This window comes from Molothrus aeneus, chromosome 8, assembly GCF_037042795.1.
Source record: "Molothrus aeneus isolate 106 chromosome 8, BPBGC_Maene_1.0, whole genome shotgun sequence".
Classification (NCBI taxonomy): domain Eukaryota; kingdom Metazoa; phylum Chordata; class Aves; order Passeriformes; family Icteridae; genus Molothrus; species Molothrus aeneus.
This window is the reverse complement of record NC_089653.1, coordinates 25,921,150-25,944,689: the sequence shown is the minus strand read 5'-3', so window position 1 is coordinate 25,944,689 and position 23,540 is coordinate 25,921,150. Positions and strand designations below refer to the sequence as shown.

General features: G+C 43.2%; 1 protein-coding gene across 2 annotated transcripts in view; it reads right to left on the bottom strand.

Moving 5' to 3' along the window:
- ADD3 (adducin 3) overlaps window positions 1–16,475 on the bottom strand; it is a 91,783-nt gene extending 75,308 nt beyond the window's left edge. For both annotated transcript variants that reach the window (XM_066555189.1, XM_066555191.1), the window contains exon 1: window positions 16,395–16,475. The gene's annotated coding sequence lies outside the window, so the exon portion shown is untranslated. The remainder of the gene's footprint in view (window positions 1–16,394) is intronic.
- Window positions 16,476–23,540: the final 7,065 nt, after the last annotated feature.

Below are 23,540 nucleotides of genomic sequence, written 5' to 3'. Positions count from 1 at the left end.
ATGGACTCATTTCTAAAAACATGATTACAGATGTGGCCTACATCCTGAACCCAGTGTTTAAGGAAAAATTCTCTCTATGTGAATTTCACCCATTTTCTATGTTTTCTCTAGGTCTCCTAACTCACAAAGAAAATGTTTCCTAGAACTGAAAAAGTTGCATGCCCTCCCCTTTCACAAAAAATCAAAAGAAAGAATTCAAGCACATCCTTAGAAAAAACCTGATCATGTACTGAGGAAACCCTGCTCTGCAGCAGCTCACTGCCATAGCAGCTGTGAGAAGGCAACGATGCAGCTCACAACCAAGCCTAGACTGAGCTTCCTTGCCACAAACAATACTTAGAAAGCACTGCACCTGACTTGTAATTTGATTTTCAAAGTGCAAAAATAGTTACTACAACTCTGCTTACAGAACTGTGAAAACTGTAGATACTCTAAGCAATTATTTGCAGTGTTTTAAGTAAAGAAAATTAAAACTCAGTTGAAACATACCAAAGTTTTTGATTAATAATATCATCCTTGAAATATCTTACAAATTTAGCAAGCTCTCAGTAAGGCAATTAAAATATAAAATAAAGATTTAATTGGTGTACTATAGGATTGCTTAGGATATAGAAGGTTGTTGAATTCTGATAAAAGCAAGAATTTTGTCTGAGCAACCAACAAAAAGAACAGAAACAACAGAAAAGTTTTAAATTCAAAATCAGTAAAGTCTGAATAAGAACTCCACTGTTTCATGCTTGTTGGTTTATAAAATCCTATCTAGAGCCTCAAGAAAATTAGAATAAAGCTCAAACTCTTTTCAAAACAGAAGAGAAACAGTACAGAAAGACTGACTGCATCATTCCACATCTGAACCCAAGAGATTTTCACCATATTTGATAGCCAAGTATTGAATTAATTAAGAACAGTCCTCTTAACAAACACACTCCTGAATTAGATTAGACAAGTTCTTACTCATATGAACAGAGAATCCAATGCTTAAGAAAAATTGTCTCTCTTTGGAATCACCATGAGCATGTGAAGTTAAAGTAGAAAACCCCCCAAATGTTACTGAGACTTTTCCCTTAGCAATGAATTTATTGAAAGAACAAAAATACCTGAAGAGCTGGGTTAGTTAACTACCAGTGACATCACTGAGAACCAACAGTTGAAAAGAAAGCAACCCCTTTCCCCAAATTATTTCTGATTACACCTTCAAAAAATTAAACTAAGTAACTCCTTCAGAGGACAGCACCACGCAGGAGCACCTACATTTATTGGTAAAGCTCATATATTTGATTAATCTAGATTATCTTTTCCAAGTAAGGTATTTAAAAGGTCATATGAAATGATGAAAAAGTCAAAAAATAAAAATCAAAACAGAGGAAAGTCCTACTTTCACCTAAGAAATTTTTGTGTCAGGTGATGTGAATTGAAGTGAAATTTTAAAATCCTCTCACGATCAGCCAATTTCTAACCAACAGGTACAGTGCTACTTGCTTCTGGAGGCTGGAAGATGGGACAACTGGAATTTTACACAACTCTTTAAAATGTCCCAAGTGACCTTTAACAAGAGCTTTAAACATCTGTTTTGAGAATCATTTTCAACAGGAATTAAATATATATGCATGGTTGTAGAAACCCTGTCTTTAGCAGGGGAATCAGGTTGATTTAAAGTGCGGTTACACCTTGCTCAGAGAGGAGGCTCTGGGAAGGATGGATAAACAAACACTGAGCCCAGAGGTGAGCAAAGCCCTCGTTCCTGCTCCACGAGGAAACGTTCTTTCAGTGAGAGGCTGCTCAAGTGCCCAAGCTCTGAAGCTCAGCTGTGCTCTCACCCAAGGGTTTGCAGCTACTTTGGTGGCTCTGCCCACGTGCAGTCTATCTGCAGAGGATTTAAAAATTACCTCCCAACTTCAACTGCTACAGCCTCACTTAAAAAGAGAGCCCTGATGTGTAGGTGCACTCACCTACTATTTATAGCAGAAGCCTTGATAGCAAAGCCTTTTCTTTAAACCTAAAAGAAACCCCAGTTTGAGAAGCTTACCTATGGATGGGGGTAGGAAAAACAAACGAGGATGTGTGTGTATTTTTTATTTTCTTCAGAGACAAGACAAATAAATGGAATTGCCTGAGAATCCAAAACCTTACAGGTGGTTTCTGTACACATTAATGAATCAATGGCAAAACCTTCATTCACCTACTAGTTGCCAACTACTTCACAGGAAGGGTTTAACTGTTGCCAAGATGGGTGAACATGAACAGCTGTCACATCAGTATGGGATAAAAGATCTTAAAAGGAGGAAAATAACATACTGCAGCACTTACACAGCTTGTGTTAAGAAGTTTGAAAAAAAAACACCTCCACAGCCCAAGTCTTCTCAGAGATTAAGCCAAAATCCAGACAGAATATTTAAATATAACAGCAATCTGAATAACGAGCTGAGAATTAACAGAGTTGTTATCTGGGTGTTATCTGCACAGAGCTGAGAGGACCCACAGGTCCAGGTCCCTGGTACCAAGACTCTGTATGCAGGAATAACAACCCCAGTGTGCTACTCACTGCTCTGCTGGGGCACCTTAATTAGCCAGCCAAGCCTGACTGGAGTTTGCCTTGTTTTAAGGCCTCCAGCATCCTTAGAGTGTTCTCCAAACAGCAATTCAAAGCAGGAATGTGATTAAGGGGAAAGCCCTGGCTGGCCACAAACAGTGCTGTGAAAACCTCCTGCCTTTCTGCTCCCTGAAGGGCTGAGCCAAAGAAAGAGCTGTGGCTCAAGAGAACATCCTTGGTCTGAGTGTGGGTCCAAGTCCAGTGCAAATTCCTCCCCACAAGATGCTACAAGGAAGTCTCTGCATCTCAGGGTGATAACAGTTCTCCTTTCTGCTTTTACAGCCACCACTCCTCAGTGCTGATCTATCAAATACACAAAAGAGAGCACTCTCAGTAGAGAGCTGCACAATTGCACACTTTTGGTCATTTGTGCTAGCTCAGTGTTTACCACAAAGAACAACAACTACAAGATCAGATTATCTTACAGTGAATAACATCACTCAGACCTCTCAGGAAACTTAATTTCACACAACTGCAAGGTAAATAAATAAATTGAAGATATCAGCTGCAACCTTTTATGTTTTTCACACCATGTTACACAACCTTGCAGCCTCAAAACCCACAGGTTCCTGTAGATGAATAGGACTCTACAAAGCATCCACACTTGTGTCACCTCTGGTCAGAAGTAGACATTGCAATAAATTTCTGGACAGACAAATCCTATTTTTACAAATGCTTCAATAACTTAGGCACTTCAGGGCATATTTTTTTCTTTCTTATGTAATGCCCATTGCTGGAATCCAGAGAAATATTTCTAAAATTTTATCCTAGGGGCAATATGTAGTTTTACTCCTTCTGTCAGCTTGCCTTCTTTCTTTCATCAAGCAGAATCCTCCTTTACCACATATTGCATAAAAAGACTAAAAACACTGTGTCCAGTAAATTTGACCACAATGCACAGGGCTGATGCACTGCAAGTGCTAATCTCAAATCAGATACAGCTTTTTGCTCCATGATGAATCTAGTTTTCATCTTCCAAAATGCTACATATATTAGGCCACTGTAAGGGCTTGCATTTTTACCATTTTTACTTTTAAGCCACTAAAGGTAGAAAAGATGCAGGAGCAGAACTTAAAGCTAAGCCATTGAACCCTAATAAGGGAAGGAGCATTAGGAAATCTTCTCCTAAATTTCTGTGAATAAAGAATTGGATATGGTACATTGAAGAGCACATGCAGAAAGAGATGGGAAGAGGAAAGAGTTTTGTGTACTGGATATGATTCAACCACTGCATCCAATGTGCAGAGACACAGAAGTTTTTGAGAATAAGGGTGGGGAAAAATACCCCAAAGCATTCTAAAATAATTTAAAGGACATTTAAAAAACAGTTACAGCTTTGACTTCAGCTTTATGTAATATCTCTTAGTTTGTAAATGTCAAAACTAATACTACTTTTTTCTCCTCCTCTCTCTCCTTGAGAAGTATCTGCAGAAAACTGCAGCAGTGCACACTCTCTACCCCGAAGGACCACTGTTCTGGCACAGCAGAGGCAGTGAAAAACAGATTCAACATCATTCCCCTTCTGGCAGTGCTGAACATGAGAAAGAGAGAGAGCCACCAGCATACCCTGTGTTCTTGCTTCACACTGTATTTCTGGCTGGCAGTCATTTATTTATAGAATCTCACAGCAATTTTGCTTGCAACCTGAAGTGCATTCTGATTATTTTATCCCTATTTTAGCACATTACAGTTAATAACATTTTATAAATGTAGTAAAACACAAAATATACCAATAACAGCTAAGGGAGTAGCAGCAAGTGAGAGGCTACAGAAGTGCAGGTCAGGTACTCACTCTGCCAGAAAACAGCACTGCTTCTCACTAAGCACGGGCTCAATGCTTGGAATCAGTGTTTCAGAAACCCCAGGCACAGTCAGGTCTGTCACACTGGCTTTAGTGATAGTCCTTTGAGTGAATCTGGATGTCTCCTGTTGGATTTACTGCTCTAATGGCATTTGAATCAAGGCAGCTTCCTGAGTAAGCCAGAATTCAAAATAAATGCACAAAGATAGGATATAATGATTAAAAGTATTGCCCAAATCATCTGCTATTGGTCTCTCAGTTCCTTCAGGCACTCAAACTGCCTCAATTTTAAACTCTGCTTAAAGTAAAATGAATGAACACCAATAAAAAAGTTGGATGGAAAATCCAACATCAGCCAAATCTGGCATTGTTTGTTTCAGTTATATGGAATCATTGTGTCCGGTCCTTGAATCCTCTTTATTATACCCTCATTTCCCCTGACTGAAGAAACCTCTGTAACAGAAAACCCTCAGGAGCCATAATTTAACAAAGACAGCATCCAAACTTGATACAACTGTATGAATGAAGCCAGTAATCTGGGTATGGTTAGAGTTGAAAAAAAAATACATTTCCAATGGACAAAATGAAAAACTACATTTGATAATAAATCTTCTTTTTATGAGTAGGCTTAATACTCTTCCTCTTGATACAAGAATGTAATACTGTCTTCCTTGCCAAGAAAAAAAAAAGGACAGAAAACCCACACATGACAAGAACTGTAAAACACAGAATAAACATCACATACACAAAGCATTTTCAAAAAGTTCTCATTAAAAGTTCTCCCAGACTTTTTAAGAACATCAGTGCTTTAAATGAGTCTTCAGAAAGGCAGCAGAAGTCAGAGACACACCAGGGCTGGGGCAAAATGAGACAATTGCACAGGAACTACAAGAAGGGTCCCTCCACACACTATACCATGACAAGAAAGCAACAGGCTACACGTGTGCAAGCATGGCATTCACACACAGACCTCGGGCTGGAAAATACCCACACCACCTTTCTACTACAAACAGCTGAGAACACAAAACTAACTGAGCTTAAATGAGGGTGGTGGTTGCACCCAAACCCAGGCACTGCTATTTTCACAATGTGAACAAGAGCAAAACTGCTGCTTCTCCTGCTTGTTCAAGAGGTGCCCACTACAACAAGCTCTCTCTGAAGCCATTTGGCCGCTCACTTGTAAAATTCAGGGGCTCTATTTTGGTTTATCTAACACTGAAATGCTACCAACAGAAACTAAGTTCACACTGGGGCAATGCTGCAACAGGCAAAGTAATTTTCAGAAGCTCTTTCTGTTGAAGCTAGTATCAGGTCGTCCAACACGCTGACACAGCTAGAGCAGTTATTTTTAAACACAGCCATAGTCTATTTAACTAAAGCATCTTTACTCTGACTGAGCCAGTATTACTTTGATAAGACTCCTTAAGTCTCTACACTGAAGCCTGCATATCATATGAAACAGAGCAAATGCAAACTTTGGAAGACAATCCTTCTCTGCAGCTAGAAGAGGAGAAAAAAGGAGAAGAGAGGTGCAGGAGAAAGCTGGGAGGACCTGGCACTGGGGACAATAAAGTGCTATCTGCAGGACAGCTGCTCACACTGAGAGCTTCTATCACCCACCACCTGCACAGAGATGCCCTGGAATGATTTCAGACAACTCCAGCAGCAAAGAGCTTTCTGCTCTTAGGAGCTCAGCATTACACTCCTAAAACAATTCTTCTGCCAGGTTTTCTTACACATTCTTTAACTGATGAGAACCTGGATGGAAGGAGAAGAGAGGCAATGCCATTGTGAAAGGCACCTAAGAGGCTGCAAGCTAGAATTAGCATATTGGGCGGCTCGCTGAGATATGCTAAGCAACTTATTTGTATACATTTTCTTCAATGGAATTCTGAATTCTTTAAATATAAAGTTATTTTGTAAACATACGCAGAAGTTCATTACTAGAACCAAGAGCAGCCTCACCCTTCCCTCTCACCAAAGAAAGAATTTGTTCTATACATATAGACAGTGTGGCCTACTTGATGTAATAAGGTTCTCCTATGGCAGTATTTAGCCTCCACTTATTATATATAACTTATGAAATAAAGAAAAAGTAAGAGAAGCAATGATAGGCACTACTCAGTAGTGCAAATCTTTGCATTTTACTATAGAAAATTTAGTTGTGCATCTTGTGCTATGCATGGATACTGCAGGCTCTGGAGGCATGGGAAGGCTGCTGTGGAAAGCAACACTAAGTGCCCAAGACCAGCATACCACACAGGATTGTCACCCCCTGGAAAGCCACACAGAGCTGGGATATGCCTAGGGTGCTGAGATTATTTTAATTAAAATATTTTTGAAATTGTGTCATTTTGCCAAAACCTTGCATTTATCCCAGAATCTCCCTTTAAACATGACTGCTTCCCCTCAGATTCTGAGAGCACTGGGAGGGTAAGGGGGAACCTCGCAATCTGGGGGCTGCTGCACTGTATCTCAAAGCCCAGAGAAATGATTTGCTCACTTTTGCTGTCCTACCTTGCAAGTTCCCTTGCAGAAGACTCGGCTCACTGACACCTGCCAGTGCTGCAGGCAGTGCCTGGCTGCAGAGCATCACCACACCAGGAATCTACCTGGAGCCCAGCACGGACAGTGCCCCATCTTCTCAACCCCCCTTTTCCCTGCTTCTCCCCATTGCCTCCAATGACACCTTGAACAGCCAGTGCTCACTCTACCCTCTCTTGAGTTAATTCAACTTCTTAAAGAGAGTTAATGCAGTCAGAGGGGGGAGAGGAGCTTTTCTGCTGCAACTCACAGCGAATTGCACAAGTTCAGCAAGCAGCAGGGCTTACACAAGAGAGGATGAGGCAGGACCACAGGGCCAGGAGGGAAGAGCAGGGTATCCCCTTTAGCTTGGTTGTAATGTACAACCCAAATACTTCAATCTCATGGAAATCTGTCCTAGAGAGGAGTGACTGCACTAAATAGGTGATTATATTTATTGGAACAGTGACATGCAGACTTATTCGACAGGGCTCTTAAATAGGATTACAGGGCTTTAATTTGGCTCTTTAAATTGGTTTTGGAGAGAGAGAGAGAAACACAAAAAAAGTTCAGAGAGAGAGTGGAATAACCTTGGAGGGAGTACACTATATTATGCCATGTCAACCATAATAGCTTCCCTAGCACAAATATATGCTCGTGCACATTCTCCAAGTTAACTAATAAACAAAGGACCCATAAAAAAGATAATTACTTACACTATGTATTTGCACACTGCAACTAGTAATTTTGTAGCTTTAGTTCCATCTTTCAAGTATCACTTATATTGACAAGGAACAGTGGCAGCAGTGTATATCACAAAATGAGTAAACAAATGACCTTTATCTGACTTTATTAAAGTAATAAAGGACAGACTTTTTTTTTTTTTACTTACTTCAAAGAGAGTTTTATAGCTAGCTACCAGCAGGGTGTGGACTGAAGCTAAAAACTTTGAAATGGGTCCCTGTGAAATCTGAAACCAAAATACAGCAGAGGTCACCTCTCTGTGAAGAACCGCCTTGTCTGTACGTATACTATAAGCAAAGCTCTGTTAGCTCAGCCTCGGTAATAATGTAATTCAACTTAGCCCCTGGGAATAGCAACAACATCAGGTTTCTACTACAAAGATAAATTTACTGCCCACAATATCTGTTAGTATATATTTGCAGCATGTTTGATAGTAGCCAGACACTAGTGTTACATGCTATACCTCAAGCTATTTTCTCTTGTTAAAGGCTAGCCCAGGCTATAAATAAATTTTTATTCTTACTCTCACCATTAGCCAATTCTTTTTAATCAACATTGCACATACATTAGTTTTATGCAGTATACTAGCTAATATTAATAGGAAAGGAAGCGATACATCTGGGAGTTTTTGGTTTTAATTTTTAAATATTTTTCCCATACAGGGGAGAATTCCAACCCTTTTCAACAAGGAAACTGATCATTTTTCCAGTGGAGAGAATCTCCTAAGACAAGTATTGGGACAATAAGACCAATATACTTTGGTCTGTCTCACGGGTTCCTGTGAAACAGTTCGCTGACCCAAGCTCGGTGACAAGTGCCATACAGCACTCGAGGTCCTTGGAAAGGGACCGTGCACACACTGCTCTGCTGATACACATGGCCTAGGCTGTCTGTTCCTGCAGCTCTAGGAAAGGAGCAGGCAGAGGAAGCTGCTAGCACTGGAAGCACTGGGTGAGCCTGGGCTCCTGCTGGCCCTGCCTGCGGAGCAGAGCGCTCCAATCTCCTGTCCCCATTCAGAGCTCTCCATCCCTTTCACCCCGAGGTCCCTTCTGTGGGTTTGCCAAATCTCTCCTCAGATGGAAATCTCCACATCTAAGCAAAGATTTCCCAAAGCACTGGACTGAAGTGTTGACCACCCTTGCTGGATGACACCTCTCTGGTACAGAAGAAATAATAACCACACTTAACAGCCTCCATCAGCCACTTTGGGTCCATTGCTTGAGTGACAGTGCCTTGATCCAGGCAATTGGAGACTTTCAGACTTAAGATACTCTGAAGGCCACAGGACCCCACCAGGCAATACATTATGTGCCACTTGATTTGGTTAGAAGCATTGGCATGCAATAAAATAGTCATGTTAGGAATGGCAAGGAAAAAGAACACTTTCCGCTGACCAGACAGCAGAAGTTTCCATTTTGAATGGCGTGGTGCTTGAGAAGAACTAAGCAGTCTTTGAAACCCAGCCCTTAACCAGGAGCTGTCTTAGGACACGTTAAAACTAGGGGCACAGATCTTAAAAAGCATCTAAGTTTTAGCAAACACACACAAAGAGCATAATGTATATGCAACAACCCTTTAAAGAGGAAGCAGTATTTCAGTTTCTCCCCAAGTTCTTGGCTCACAGGAAAACATCTGATGTAAAAAGGGAACCAACCCAATCTGCTCCCCTGCCACCTCAGGGCAAATTATCCAGGCACCTATAAAAAAAGCCTCCTGATGCTTTACAGCTTGAATGTTTTATATAGTTAAACTGAGTTGTCTTGAGTTCACATACTTTATGTTATTTGATATGTTTTAACTAGGAAGCTACCTGGATCCATTTCAAGATTTTCTTTTTTTTTTTTCCCTTTTTTTTGAACTAACCTGTTTTTGAGCACAGACTCTCTCATGCTAGCACTACACAGATGTATTCAATCTCTCTGCATGCTGCAGAAGTATTTAAACAAAGTTTGAAACAGAGTAAAAAAATGGAGGGGGAAACCTGACTGCCAGACCACTTGGTTTGGGTCCTGCTTTTGTGTTGGGTTCATTTATTTATTTTGAAACACCATAAATTTCAATGTATTTGCAATTTCTTCTGCATTTTTTTTCCTGCTCCATACCAGACCCGTAATTTTGATCAGGTTGATAAAGAACAAAACAAACAGCTAAAGAGGGCTTTGCTGGTTACAGACATACTGAGCTTTACAAAACATTGTACTAGCCATTATTAAAACATGCATCACAAGTCCTCTTTTCTTCTTGAGATGCTCAGAATTAAATCTCTGCAATAAAAATATTTATGAAATTTTGACTGCGAGATCTACTTTGGACAGTTTGTCTTGGAAGATGGAGTTTTTTGTTCCAAATCATGCACACACAGAGGTATCTGCCAAGCTCTCCAACTGTGTCACTCCAGTCCTTAAGCCATTTAACACAGAACACGCACGTGTCCTTTGAATGCCAAGTCAGCTACGTGTCAAAGACAAACAGCTCTGCACAGCCAACCCATTCCAATCAGCACATCAGTAAGAAATCTCATTTTGTATTCAGGATTATGCCCACTGGTGGGAATGGGGGAAAAAAAAATTAACACATACCCACAAATGCTTTTACAACCTCAGTACCTTTAGGAATAAGAAAGTTACACAGACTTTGGCCTGAAAAAACAGAGTTTGCTCTAGGGAGGAACAGCTTCTATTTAGTGGGTGAATTAAAGACCATGAACATCTTTGCCTTCTGCCTTGATGGCTGGGTCCAAAAACATTTGGGTTACCAGAAGCGTTTTGCCTTTGCCTATATGTTTAGACATATTTAGGCATTTAAAGACAGTTGCAATTGAAAGCCAGAAATTGTACAGATTAACTATGAACACTACGAGGACAATTATCCCTTAACCAGGTATTTAGTGCAAAGCTTCATCTGCAATCAAGATCTGAAACAGGATGATGGGCTTGTTGTGGGTATTATCACAATTTAATCAGAGTAACAGAAATATATATTGAACTAGGTATTAATTTATTATTGCAGTAATGCTGTAACAGGAGAGCTGCATAGGCTAATGTAGCATAGGCATGACAGGTATTATTTTCATATACAAGTTCTTACACCCTAAATCTCAGCACCTTCAAAGAACTGTAGTCAATACAGTTGAAAATAATCATTTGAGAAAATCTGATCTGACCTTCCACAGGGCACGCCTTCAAATACTGTATAACATCTGTATGTTCCAAGAAAAAAAAATTAGGTTAGGTTTTGGTGGTTTAGGATACACAGCAAATATGGTATGTTGCCTGGTGTGTAGCAATAATTTAAATAATATTAAAAGGCAGCTTGCTTAAATTGTGTTTTATTCCTGTTTTAGCACTGACCAGGAGCCTAGAGAAATTGTTATGCAATTCATTAACACTCCTAAAAATGGTTGTGTATCTGAGTCAGGAAAAAACAGAGGTACTTGTAAGGTCAGTACTTTCAAGTTATTGTATTCAGTTCTAGACAGAGATGGATGCACTGCCTAGTATTGTCCACTGTTTCCGTCCCAAAATTCTATTTTCAATTTCACCTAATTTTTCATGTTAGGCTGAAGGTTGCCTCTGCTAAGTGTCTGCTAGATCTGAAGCATCTGAGCCAAAACACTTCTCTCTTTCTGACATCAGGGCTCCTAAGTGTACTTTCCAATGCTGTAATTTAATTTTTAAATTGAGGATATTTTCTTTGGAAAGCACTACCCAGCTTTCAAATACTTGACTTCGTGGCCTTAGTGATGCTCTTTATAAATACAGAGGTTTTTTGTATATACATCCATAAAGACTAAAACATCATATGGGTTGTTAAGACAGTACTGGGATACTGGATTATATGAAATGACTTACATTAATACCAGCAATCTCTTTGAACCCAGCCAATTTATAATTTACATTGCTCTAGAAACTATTTATTTGAATCAGACAGACAACTTCAGTACCAAACTGCTCCCAGAGCATTCTGCCAAGACTTCTAGAGCTGTCCAAAAAAAAAAAAAGAAAAGCTGGTCTACATTTGTAGGGGGGAGATATAATATATATTTCAAATTATATTTTTCCTTCCTTGTTTTGACTGTATTGAATAGTTAAGCGAGCTTTACCCATCAAGTAAGCTTTCCTATTTTGCACTCCATTTACCACAGGACACATGCAGGTGTCCTTCCAGGGCTGACATTTACTGTGCATTTGCAAACAGAATATGCGGGTCCACCTGGCCTCTAACCTAGGTTGTGTTCAGTGTAATAGCAGTGGATAATATGCACAGGGATACTTGTTTTCTAAAAGAAAAAAAAGCCAAACAGAAGCAAAACAATGAAACTCCTGTATAATTTTACACTTGAATATAAGCATTAATACTTAAAAAAAAAGTTTGAGATCAGTTATTACAGGTATAGATGAAGACAACAGGCAGAGATTTTCAAAGCAATTCAATGAATCCTCTTTGGCCAACACAGCAGAGTTCAGCTCCTGGCTGAAGTGCTGCAGTAACACCAGGTACTCGTTCAGGGCAGCAATGGGAACAGCAGCAAGCTGCTGTCAACTCTGTGCTGCTCAGGGCTGCCACGTACTTCAGCTGCAGAAGTAACTTCAGGAGATTCCAACTGCACAGGGGAGAAGGGATTTACCAGCTGTCAGCCGCTGTGGGTCAAGAAAACACAAGGTGAAATGCCACAAAGCAAGCCCCAGCTCTCACACCAGCCTGCGATTTACGGATTTCACCTCAGCCTGCTGACTCACATGAAACTGCCTCCTGCTTTGATGTCACTTGGATTTTAACACGCCAGACAACACAAGGCAAGAAAAGAGTTTCTTCCTAGCCAAGACCCCGACAGTCTAACAGAGAGAACAATGAATGAGGCTATTAGAATATTTCCCTAATTAGCACTTTGTAACAGCTGATTGCATCCTTGTCGAGTGGAATTGACATTACCACCATAAGACACAAACGATGTTTAATATGCTCCCAGAGTCCTAAATAAACAGATACCTACATCACATTCACCAGACTGTAAAGATCCAGGGGGCAACACAACACCTGGAGCCATCACCCTCCCACTGAGGTGTGATGCTCTCAAGCCTTCTCCCACTATCCAACTTCTCGATGAATCTGTAGATCATGTCAAGTTTTTAGTAGCCAACATTTTCCAGTTTACTCTACAGTTTTGAACTGCCATCCCTCCGCCACCAGCCCAGATTCAGAGCATGCCATAACTGAACATACTTTCTTATCTAACCAATTAAAATTTGTTTCTCTTAATTAATAATCTGGATCACAAATTATCTGCAAAAAAGCCATGTACTTGCTAGGATATCTTTAAATGAAATACCTCAAAATCCCATTTGTGATGATGTACAATGACATGTGTTATCTTGAATACAGAAAAGAAACAAAAGTGTTTTCCCACATGTCAAGTGACTCAGAGTTAGTGTAGAAGCAGAGTAGACTCTGTGGGCAAACAGAACTAATATTAGCACACAATGAGTAAGTTACTGCTTGTTCCCTAAGGGTCAAGTAGTTTTGATTCATCTTCATCTGCCAAAAAACACTACACAAAAGACAACTAACCCCCAAGAATCCTACCAGAAGCCACACCACCATCTCTCATATGGCAACAGACATTTCAAAACATAGCTTGAAGAAAAGCCTGTGATGTAAGGGGAAGCAATGCCATTAAAAAATATAGATTGCATTCTTCTAAGTCAATACCAAAACAATGACCAACTCGGTTTTTGAAACAGCAGCACTATGAAAATGCAAAATTGATTTACAAGGGAAATAATAGCCAGAGGTTACTATGGCTGCTAAAGTTACAGGACATTTTTAAAAGAAACTAGAATTCATATCCAGTTTAAAAAGCGCTAGCAAAAAGGCAATTTTATGTACCATCTCAAAGTGAAGCAAGTTATTCCCCTAAATTAAAATTGGTTTTTTTAAGCATTATCATTCCAGCACCATCCACAGCACAGCAAGGACAACACTGCAGTTTTAACTGGCAATGATGATTTTAACAAGGGAAAAACCAGCAGCCTTTTGCCTTCTTTCAGTTCAGTTCTTGATCCGTAAAACATTCCCTTACAAAAGGAAACAAACTAATGTCGGCAGTTCTTAAAACAGTTTTCATTTCTCGCCTCTTACACGTTAATTTCTCACGATTTTCACTCTTACATGTTAATTTCTCACGATTTTCACAGCAAATAGAGTCTAATGCCAGGTCATTTGGCCTCTAACAAGTGGAGCTGAACAAAAGCAGGCGGCCCCTGTGCGCAATGTCACCTCTAACATCACATGCAACAGGGACCGTTCCAGCACAGCTACACCGAGCCCAGCTGGGCTCAGCCAGCCCTGTCCACCAGCTCATTTCATAACCAGCAAAGGGGCACTGCAAGGGCTGCAGTACACCTTGCTGGCCAAGGCAGTGAAACTGCTCTGTTCCCCCAGGTCGCTCCAGTCCAACCTCCCTGAAAGCACTGCAAAGCCTGCGGAGTCAGAGGCAGCTCCTGGACCCTCTCTTTGGGTTACATGATTGTGGGGTACATGGCAGCTTGAATGCACCACCCTAAAATCACCTTTCCCTTAAATAATGTCAGCTGCCTCAATCCTCAGGCAAGAGTCAAGGATAATGACTGATTTAACCAAGAGACCATTAAATCCCCAGATATCCTAAAACATAGCAGCACTCCATCTATTGGTCAGGAATTAAGGACGTGCTTAATCATCATCATCATCATGCACTAACCTCTATCATTAAACACTCAACCCCTAAGCAGCCCACCCCTTCCTGCCTGGGACTTCACATTCTTTCAGCAAAAATGAAACTCAAGAAATAATATCTTCTGAGAAATAATGCAACTAACACTAAAAGCATTAACATGACAACATCTAAACTTAAAACCGGTATACTCTATTAGTTACACAATTATCATTTTGTTTCATTGAGAAATACACACACTTCTTACTCAAATCAGCATTGAGGAGCTTGTCTGATAACAGCCCAAGAGCTCATGCTGTCCCCTGAGCTGACACTTTCTTTCCTGCAAGGACTGGATGCCACCAAGGAGGTTTGTACAGTTCGTTCACACGCAGTTTCCAGCCAGCAAGGCCACTGAAGTGACGGGGTGTGTAGCCCTGAGAAATCCCTGGTACACAGCAAACCCTGGCAGGGAGGCAAAAGGGAGTTTTTCACAGCAGAACTGCTGTCAAAGCAGACACATGCAGAACCTGCCCTGTCTTGCACCACTCCCCCCAAAAGCCACCACCATCCCCTCCCAGCAGATCACACACAGCCATGCTTCTGCCACACCTGTGCTTCACTCCAGTCATCAGCAACTGGACCAGAAGGTAAGCGAGACAGCTGCCCCAGGCACACCAAAGCGCTCTTTGAAAGGCTGAGGTTACATATGTCAGCTTCATTCCTCTGGTACCAAAGCTCATTTAAGCAGCAACTTCTCCCACACAATTCAGCAATTCCATACATTCATGCTTTTATAACCTTTGGCCATTCATTTTTTGGCCCAGATATTCATTGCCATTGATTTTATCTGTTGTTTTTTTTTTTTTTTAAACTAAACTCCTCCACATAGTGGAACTACACAGATGAGGCACATGCCTACACATTTTCCCTCCACTTGGTATCACATCACTACCCTCCAGACACGAGTCCAGGACATGTGAATGAAAACCAGCAGATTCAGGCTCAACCTGCCTGTAACATAATGATGCTGAGACAGAAACAGAGGCAAGCCACCTCCACGACTGTGCTGTTGCTTTTTGAGGCGTGCTCTACCCTCTTTACAGAGCCACTCCAAGGCTTCCCTGCCAAAATCCCATCGTTCAGTCATGCACACGCTGCCTGCCCTGAAGTCTGCAGTGAACACTGACTGAGAACTCCGCTCTGAATTCTTAAATAAGCTTTTTAATGCGAGATGAAAACTGACCAACACCGAGGAACAAACTCCCAAAAGGCCCATCGTAAATCCTCCTTTCTGGAGCCTAAAGTTCAAGGCAGCAATCCTGAATTTCCTCCTCCCTAAGACAGGCACAGAATGGAGATAATTCCAAGCTGCGAGCAGGGCAGGGGGCCGGGTGGCCACGGCGAGCCCGCAGCAGCGAGCGGCTGGGGCTGATGCCGGTCACGCCGGTGGCTCCGCGCTGCCGTGACCGGAATGCCTGAGCCTGCACCGGGCAGCGCAATCCCGGGCTCTCCGCACCGCGATCCACGGCCAAGGTGGAGCTGCGCGCCACTATAAAAACCCCAAATCATGTGGATTTTAAGAAGTTTTCCGAGAGGCGTAGGGAGCCCGGAGCCTTGCGGTGGAGCAGGGACAGCCCGCAGTTACAACACTCACTCCCAAGGTTTTATTTGATTAGCGGAGTTTCGAAGCGGAGGCGCAATTATTTAAAGCCCCGTCCTCCTCCTCAGCCCAGCGCCGAGGCAGAACGGCAGCACTGCAGCATCTCCCCCGGCGGAGAGCTGGCGCAGAGCCGCGGGCAAGCCCCCCTCGGCCCCGCGGTGCCCCCGCTCGGCCCCATCCCGCCGCCGGCCGCGGCCCCGCGCTCCCCCCGCAGCCCCGGGGCGGCCGCGGCAACGCGGGGAGCGCTCGGGGCCTCCGGCCGCCGCCGCCCCCCTTCCCCGAGCGCGGCTCCGGGCCGGCCCCGGCCCCGCGCTGGGCGGGAAGGGAGATCCCCGCTGCCCCGCCGCCCCCGTGCCGGTGCCCGCAGCCCGGGCAGCGTTACCTCAGCGGGCCCGCGCCTTTGTGCTGCAGTCCATCCCCGCGCCCGGCGGCGGGAGCGCCAGCACCACCGGGAGCGGGCGGGGAAAGGGGCGGCGCACTATGTGGCAGGAAGGGACACCTGGGCTCCTCCTCCCGCGCCCGCCCGCCCGCCAAGGATCACTATCTGGCAGCGCGCGGGGTCTCGCCCGCCGCCCTTCCCCGGCCGCCCCTCGGCCAAGTTGGAATCTCGGCCGCCTTCCCTCGCCCTTCCACGGCTTCCAACTTGGCCGAGGGGCGGCGGCACCGCCAGCGTCCTCGCCCCGGCTGCCCTCCATTGTTGCGGCCCGCCCCGCGCCCCGGCGGTACCTGCAGTGCGGGGCTGAGCATCGGTCCCGAGGGGCCGCGCCTCCCGAGAGCGGCTCCGGGAGCCAGCACGGCTGGGACCTGCAGCGAGGGGCGTGCGGGAAAAATGAATAAAGAACCCACGCCCCCTGAACAAACAACAACAACAAAACCCTGGGTTGGAAGTGAAATTGTGAGAAATTTAAACAGTTGTTGGGGCTGGAAGGCGGCAGACGGCTTCTCCAGATGGCTCGTGCTGCTCAGGAGAAAGCTCTCTTGCCGAGAGCAACCCTGGCTAAAAAAAGCTGCACAAAATGCTAAAGTCGTATTGGCAAACACTGTCCTTTCTTTCGCTCTCTTTTTTTTTACTCGTGTTTTTTGTTTTCTTGGCTTTCTGTAGTTGTTCCGCTTTGCGGCTGAAATCATCCTTGTTCTTGGTTCCCCACCCAAAGTTACTTGGTTTCTCGGTTTCAGGGCTGGTTTTATTGCATCTGAGCGGCTCTGATCAGACGTTTGAAGCCACGAAAGCACTGGGTGATAGTTCTCCTTTTTATGCAAAAACAAACAAAACGAAAACCGAAACAGAACAAACAAAAAAACCCTCTGTATTTTAATTGTGTTTTTAATTATTTCTAAGACGCAGAAGTCCTCAAATTCAACAAGTCCCCATGATCCAGGCTAGGAGTGAATTACAAGCAGGATAAAGTAGAAACTTTGTAAAATATGCTTGAAAAGTCTTAGAAGGTCCCTTTAAAATCAGCACTGCTGTTTACAGGTGTAAAATTACACATTAACTAACTCCATGGAGGTTCGGGGGACAAAACCTTTTAATTCTGGGTACTGCTTGCCTTTAAAGAGCCCCTGGAGGACTGTGGTCATGGGGAAAGCAGCAGGGCTGGAGCAGGGCTGGATGAAGACCCTGTGGGCCAGGAGCCTCTTCTGATGGAGTCGCAGAGGCTCCAGCCCGGCCGGCTGCTGCCACCACATCAGTGTCGGAGCTCCAGGACCATCACAGAAAAGTGAGCAAGGGCCCTTGGGAGCTAGAGAGGTCCTTGGAGAAAAAAGTGCCTGAGGGACCAAACTGTCCAGCCATGGGGTGTCTGATTTGAATATGGAGAGGGTGCAGAACACGTTTTAACTTTGCAAATGTGTACCCAGCACTGAGATGGCTCCACCTGACTGCACCAGCACCACGGGAACCTGCAGGTACCAGCCACTAATAAGGGGATGAGGTGGCACAGCATATGTTATTTAATACAGGACTTTTAACTATCTGATGGCTGTTGGAAATTAAAACTTACCTTGGGCACAGGAAGAATAAGTAACTACATGTGGAGTGTGCTCTGAAGGTTGGAGCAATTGGCTTTCTCCAATTTGCCTCTTAATTCAGCTTAACACTCATGGAATTAGTAGGGCTGTTCATCTCCTCATTTTTATTTCCTTTTGGAAAAAAATTTACAGCTGTATCATGTTTTAATAAATCTTGAATCTGAAGAGGCCAATAAATTACAAACTTTAGGTGTGGTTTTGAAATCAGTGGATTGGGATTTGCCTTGAATTCTGAGCTCTGGCCCAGACAACTGCTGAGCTAGAGAGGGTGCAGGCACATGAGTGATTGAATAGGAACTGGCCACACACGAATTTCAGCTGGAAACCAGAAGAGAGTTGTTAACCATTAGAGCAATCAAATACTGCCTTTTCTAAGGGGGGTATTTGGAATGGAAATCTCACTGCTTTTAAGCTGTAGTTTATTAAAGTCATTATACAATGCATTGTCTGCAGCAGCAGGGGACAGACTTGATGTCTCAGGTGTGCTAAGGTGCTGTGTGACATTGATCACACACCCTGATATTTGAATTTCAGAGGCAGCAGTTGCTTATCCCAGCAGGTTTATTGTAGGGTGAGTTTTCTTCTCCTGGGCATGTAGATGAGTTCTACTTTAGTCTAGGAAGGATTATGAAGCTGACATGTACTGATGATTCAGGCTATAAATGGATTACAAGCATGATCAAGGAGAGACTTTCCTGCATGGAATAGACTTCTCCCATTAGTTCTGGAGCTTTTGCTCCCTCCTTCAAAAGAGCTGCCAGGTGCTTCTAGAGAGTCAGTGGTGTGGACTCTCTAACTCTCTAGCTAGACAGATCTCTGTGCTGCAGCTCCTGCAGGTGGTGCAGCAAATGGACGCCTCTGCCTGTGCAGACATCCTGCTGTGGGGTGGGACAGGTCGCATCCAGAGCAGGGAGGACAGATGACTGAGCAGGCAGGACTGTTCTTTTGGGGTTGGACTGTATCTTAGCATCAAATCCCTCCCTTAACAAGTGAAACCAAACACGCAACAAGCTGCAGCAAGAGAGATCTGTCTAGCTAGAGAGTTAGAGAGTCTCCAACTTTTGGGGAGTGACCCCTCAGACATACACCTGCCTTTGTTACCATCTCTGGACCTCACACTGTTTTTCTCTGTTGGCCATGTCAAGGAAACCCTCTCTGTGTACATTTCTTGCTAAATACATTGAAAAAAAATCCACAGAAGAAGTAAAGTGTTTCCTTCTCAGGAACCCAGTGTGGCAGAAATGCTTTGCCACTCTTTGCCACTTTACATGCTAGGGCAGCCTTTTCACCCTCCATAAAGCCACGTGTCTCATCAGTGGACCTAGCTGAGCTACTCATTAGAAACTTGGCCAAACCACAAACATTTGTTTCCTTGCTTTATGCCAAACTCAGAGAAAGGACGAGGGAGTGGCATGGAGCTCATGTTAATGAGTCCTTCATTCCCCACAGAGAGATAATCAGAGCACTGCTCAGAGATTCATCAACTTTTTTTTTATTAGCACTTTAATGACCTACATGTTTGGGTTTTTTTTGAGAAGTTACTTCAGCTAAGAGCCGGATAATTCCTCATGCAGCTGTGGTTTAGGAAGCAGCTCAGGGGACACACATGCCAAATTACTTTAGCTCTAGTTAAAAAAAAAAAATACACCACAAGGTTTCCTGGGTGCCTCCCTTTTCAATCAAGGGCATTATGTCCTCAATCCATCTCTTCTGGGTCACGTGTGGGGGGTTGGTTTCTTTTTCAATCTTTGCAGCTCCGTGAGCTGTACAGCAGAATGCCAAACACTGGTGGTACTGCATGTTCCCCACAGACAAAGGGCTGTACAGCTCCCTGACCCTGCTCACTCGGGGAGGGAGGCTCCCTTGGGAGCAGTTAAAGCATTTCCAGGGACCAGCACAGATCCCACAGAACCCAGTGGCTGCCTGAGGAGCAGAGCTGCTAAATGCTGGGAGCTGGAACCTTTTCCATGTTGCTGCAGGGTGAACCTCTAACCAAGGGATTCTGCAGTGCCTGCTGAGGAGTCTCTGGCCCTGCCCGTGTGGTGGGAACTCACTGCAACCATCAACACGTTACAGTGAAGGCCAATGGCAACAAAAATCTCTCACAGGCTTGGCAGAGGCTACTCAGAAATTATCCAAAGTTTGGTATTTGCAGCTTTCCTCATGTAAGGAACTGCTTATGGTGGCAGTCAATAATGGCAGCTGCTCAGCAGTCCCTTTGGTTTAAAAGTGAAGAGCTGCTGGCCTTTTGCTGTCACTCAGGAAGGCCATCGGATGGAAAATGTTGTAAAATCTCTTCCCATGCCTCCCCTGCTCCCCAGTGACCAGATTTCCTTCTGGTCTTCTGGAGAGAGCTGTGAGAATATATACATTAAAGACAGGGACGTAGCCAGATACTGCAGGATAACCAGGGTTATGAGAGTGTTATAAAGGGATAGGATTTACTTTTTCCTGAATCAAGCCCCAAGTGTTTCCTGTCAGACCTCGGTACAATGGGATACAAATACACAGTCCATTACGTTCACATTTCCTCCAAACTGCTGTCTCTTTCCTTGAACACAGAGTACAGGAAAGGATGCTTTCTGCCCCCACTCGTGTCTCTCAACTGACTTTATCTCATTCGAAAAGGGAATTGAGACATTTAGCATGCACTGTCTTCAGTAGGTTGCCTCCCCTCTAATGTCTTTTGCCTTAGGATGAGAGAGGTTGTAAACATGGAGGAATGCCTTTGATATCAGAGAGTTTCATTGGAGTAACATCAGCATGAATGAATGCAAAATTAGGTCCATGGGGAATGAAATGCTAAGGCTGGGGAGAAAAAAATCAAGATTCACAGCACTAGTCCAGAAGAATAGTAGCTCATACCATATAAGAACCCCATAGTTCTCATTTCCTCCTTATCCCTTCAGGACAGGAAAGAACATCCTGCTCTTCTAATATGAACAAAATAAAAGTTATTTTTGGAAGGAAAAACTCATGTTCAGAGCACATTTTTAAAAAGGCATTGCTAATCTGTGATTCTGATGATGCATTTGGAGCACAGCACACCCCTTTGCAATAAGAAGCCCACATTTGTTGGCTCAGCACCATCTACACCCAGGCAAAACGTTTGGGTTGGTTGAACAGCAAGGTGGGGATTCTTTGTCAGCACATGAATGGTGACTTGAACCTCAAGTGCCATCTCTGACATGGGTGTGCTGTCACCATACACACACCAGCTGGGAGAGAGGAGAGTGGAAGTGGGGGAGCCGAAGGTCATGGCACACTGATAGATGTGCATGCTGACTCAGTAAGTCTGAAAAAGGTTCTCTGTAACTACCCTGGAGTTCCATTTTCTTCTTCATTACCCCAAGACAAATTGAATATGGGACAAAGACAGAGTCCCCTGTCCTCAGTTTTGAGGTATCTTGGCATGCTGAGCTTTTTGTGCCATATCAGGGCTCACAGAGGAGTATGTGGTGTAAATTCCTGGACAAATGTTTCGAAATTTAGAGCATCAAGTCAAATTCAGAGCTGTTTGGGGCAACTGGTGCTTTTCATATTTGATGGATCACTTGAAAGGACAGCAAGGCAATGAAATCAGCCTCAGATTTGTTAATATGCCTAAACAATATTAATTCATGAATAATGTTTTATTTTGGATTTTGATAAGTAATCATCACTCCCGCAGCTTCTTAGGAGGCAAGAAAGATAGAAGAATGTGTATTAGTGCAGTATCTAACAATGAGGATAAACAAATTGTAGAGGAGTTAATAGTTTACCCATTCAAGATTAGCAAACAGCTCATGTACTATAAAAAGAGTTCCACTTTCCCTTTAAAACCATTCATAGAGTATAAGATTTTGGCTCCTCTCAGTGTCAAGGGCCCCAAATACCTAAGCAGACTCTTGGGAATGACCTCATCTGTAGTTTCTGAGTGTATTCCCAGGGATGTGTAATGCTAGGAATGGCTGGATCGAAAGCTGGGGGCAGGAGCTCGCTGCCCCAGCACAGCAGGGCTCCCCAAATTGCAGCACAGGCCAGCAGTGCCTACAGAGAGCCCCTGGCACCAGCCTGCAGCTGCCAGAGTGTGCTCAGGGCAGTGTCCTTCTGTCACTGCAGCCATGGAGCAGGCTGAAAAAAAACATCCCGAGATATTCCTATGAAGTCAGTGGATTACTCACATTCTTAAAGCACTGATTTCCCTGGTGAGACAAGTTGTGTTCAGTGGTTTTCATATGAAAGGATGTGAGATTGCTGCTGCTAACTGTCTCCATTTGTTCTCAGACAGGAAGTGGAGAAGGGCAGCGGGACCGATGATCAGGTCTGTGCAAACAGACACTGGAAACTCAAAACAAATCAGTCACAGAAGTATGTGGATAGAGAGAAAATAGAAAAACCTTTGCTTCTCTTTGCCCAGCAAATCCTGGTAATTCTTCAGAATGTGTACTAACCAGTTCCAAGTCTGTCTCTTACCCTGTGATGATTTACCCTAAATTGCAAAGTCTGTGGTTTTAACTGGGATATCTGAACTCTCTGGGACTCCACAGGGGAAAGATAAATGAATCTACAGAGCAGACTTCAGTGTCACAGCTGAGGGAGATAAAGAAACTGTGGAGAAGTAAAAGCACAAATTCCCTTTAAGAAGAATGTGTAATTCTACGTAGCATCACTTACATACCAGAAAATAATACACAGATCCACTATCTAATTAGAGTTCTGAATGTGTGTGTTATACAGCAGATGAAGCAGCTCAAGCTACTGTGCAGAAAACAGACCTTGGATTGTCTAAAGATAGATGGTGAAAAACTATCAAACATCCAGAGTTTCCTAGACCTCACCAGAGTGAGAGGTACATCAGTACAAATTGTCTCTGGCCTCCTGGAGCTCTGCAAATCATCAAAAAGGACATTAATGTCATTAGCAAAACCAACAAACGTGCCTATACTTATTACTTGTTTGTAATAAGATTTGGCTAGTGTATAATGAGCAGGCTGCAGAAGTCTTTTACGACCTCTGAGAACAGTCTCTGCCATACTGAGGCTCACCAGAAAATTCCCATTCTTTCCATGTAGTTACAACTTCCCCATTGGTTTCTACCTCATCAGACAGACTGACATAAGATAAGTATATCCAACATGTCATATGAATCCATGTGAAATATATATATGCATATATATATATATATATATATATATATATATATATATATATAATTTGGATTCATATGACAAATTGCATATATATATATACATATATATATATATATATATATATATATATACACATACACATGCATTAGTTTGGTTTGATTTGGTAGAATAAAATTCTACAAGGATAATCTTTGACCAGGAAGAAGGCTTGTTCCCCAAGAGGCAATAACACTCTTCTGCCAAGCAGGATAGTGAGTTATCTTGTGTATTTGTGGTAGGTAGACACAGGATTACCCATTAGTTGGCTTGAACACATCTCACTGTGCGTGGTTGATTGAGCTGGTTCTCTGCCCTGCTGCTGGGAT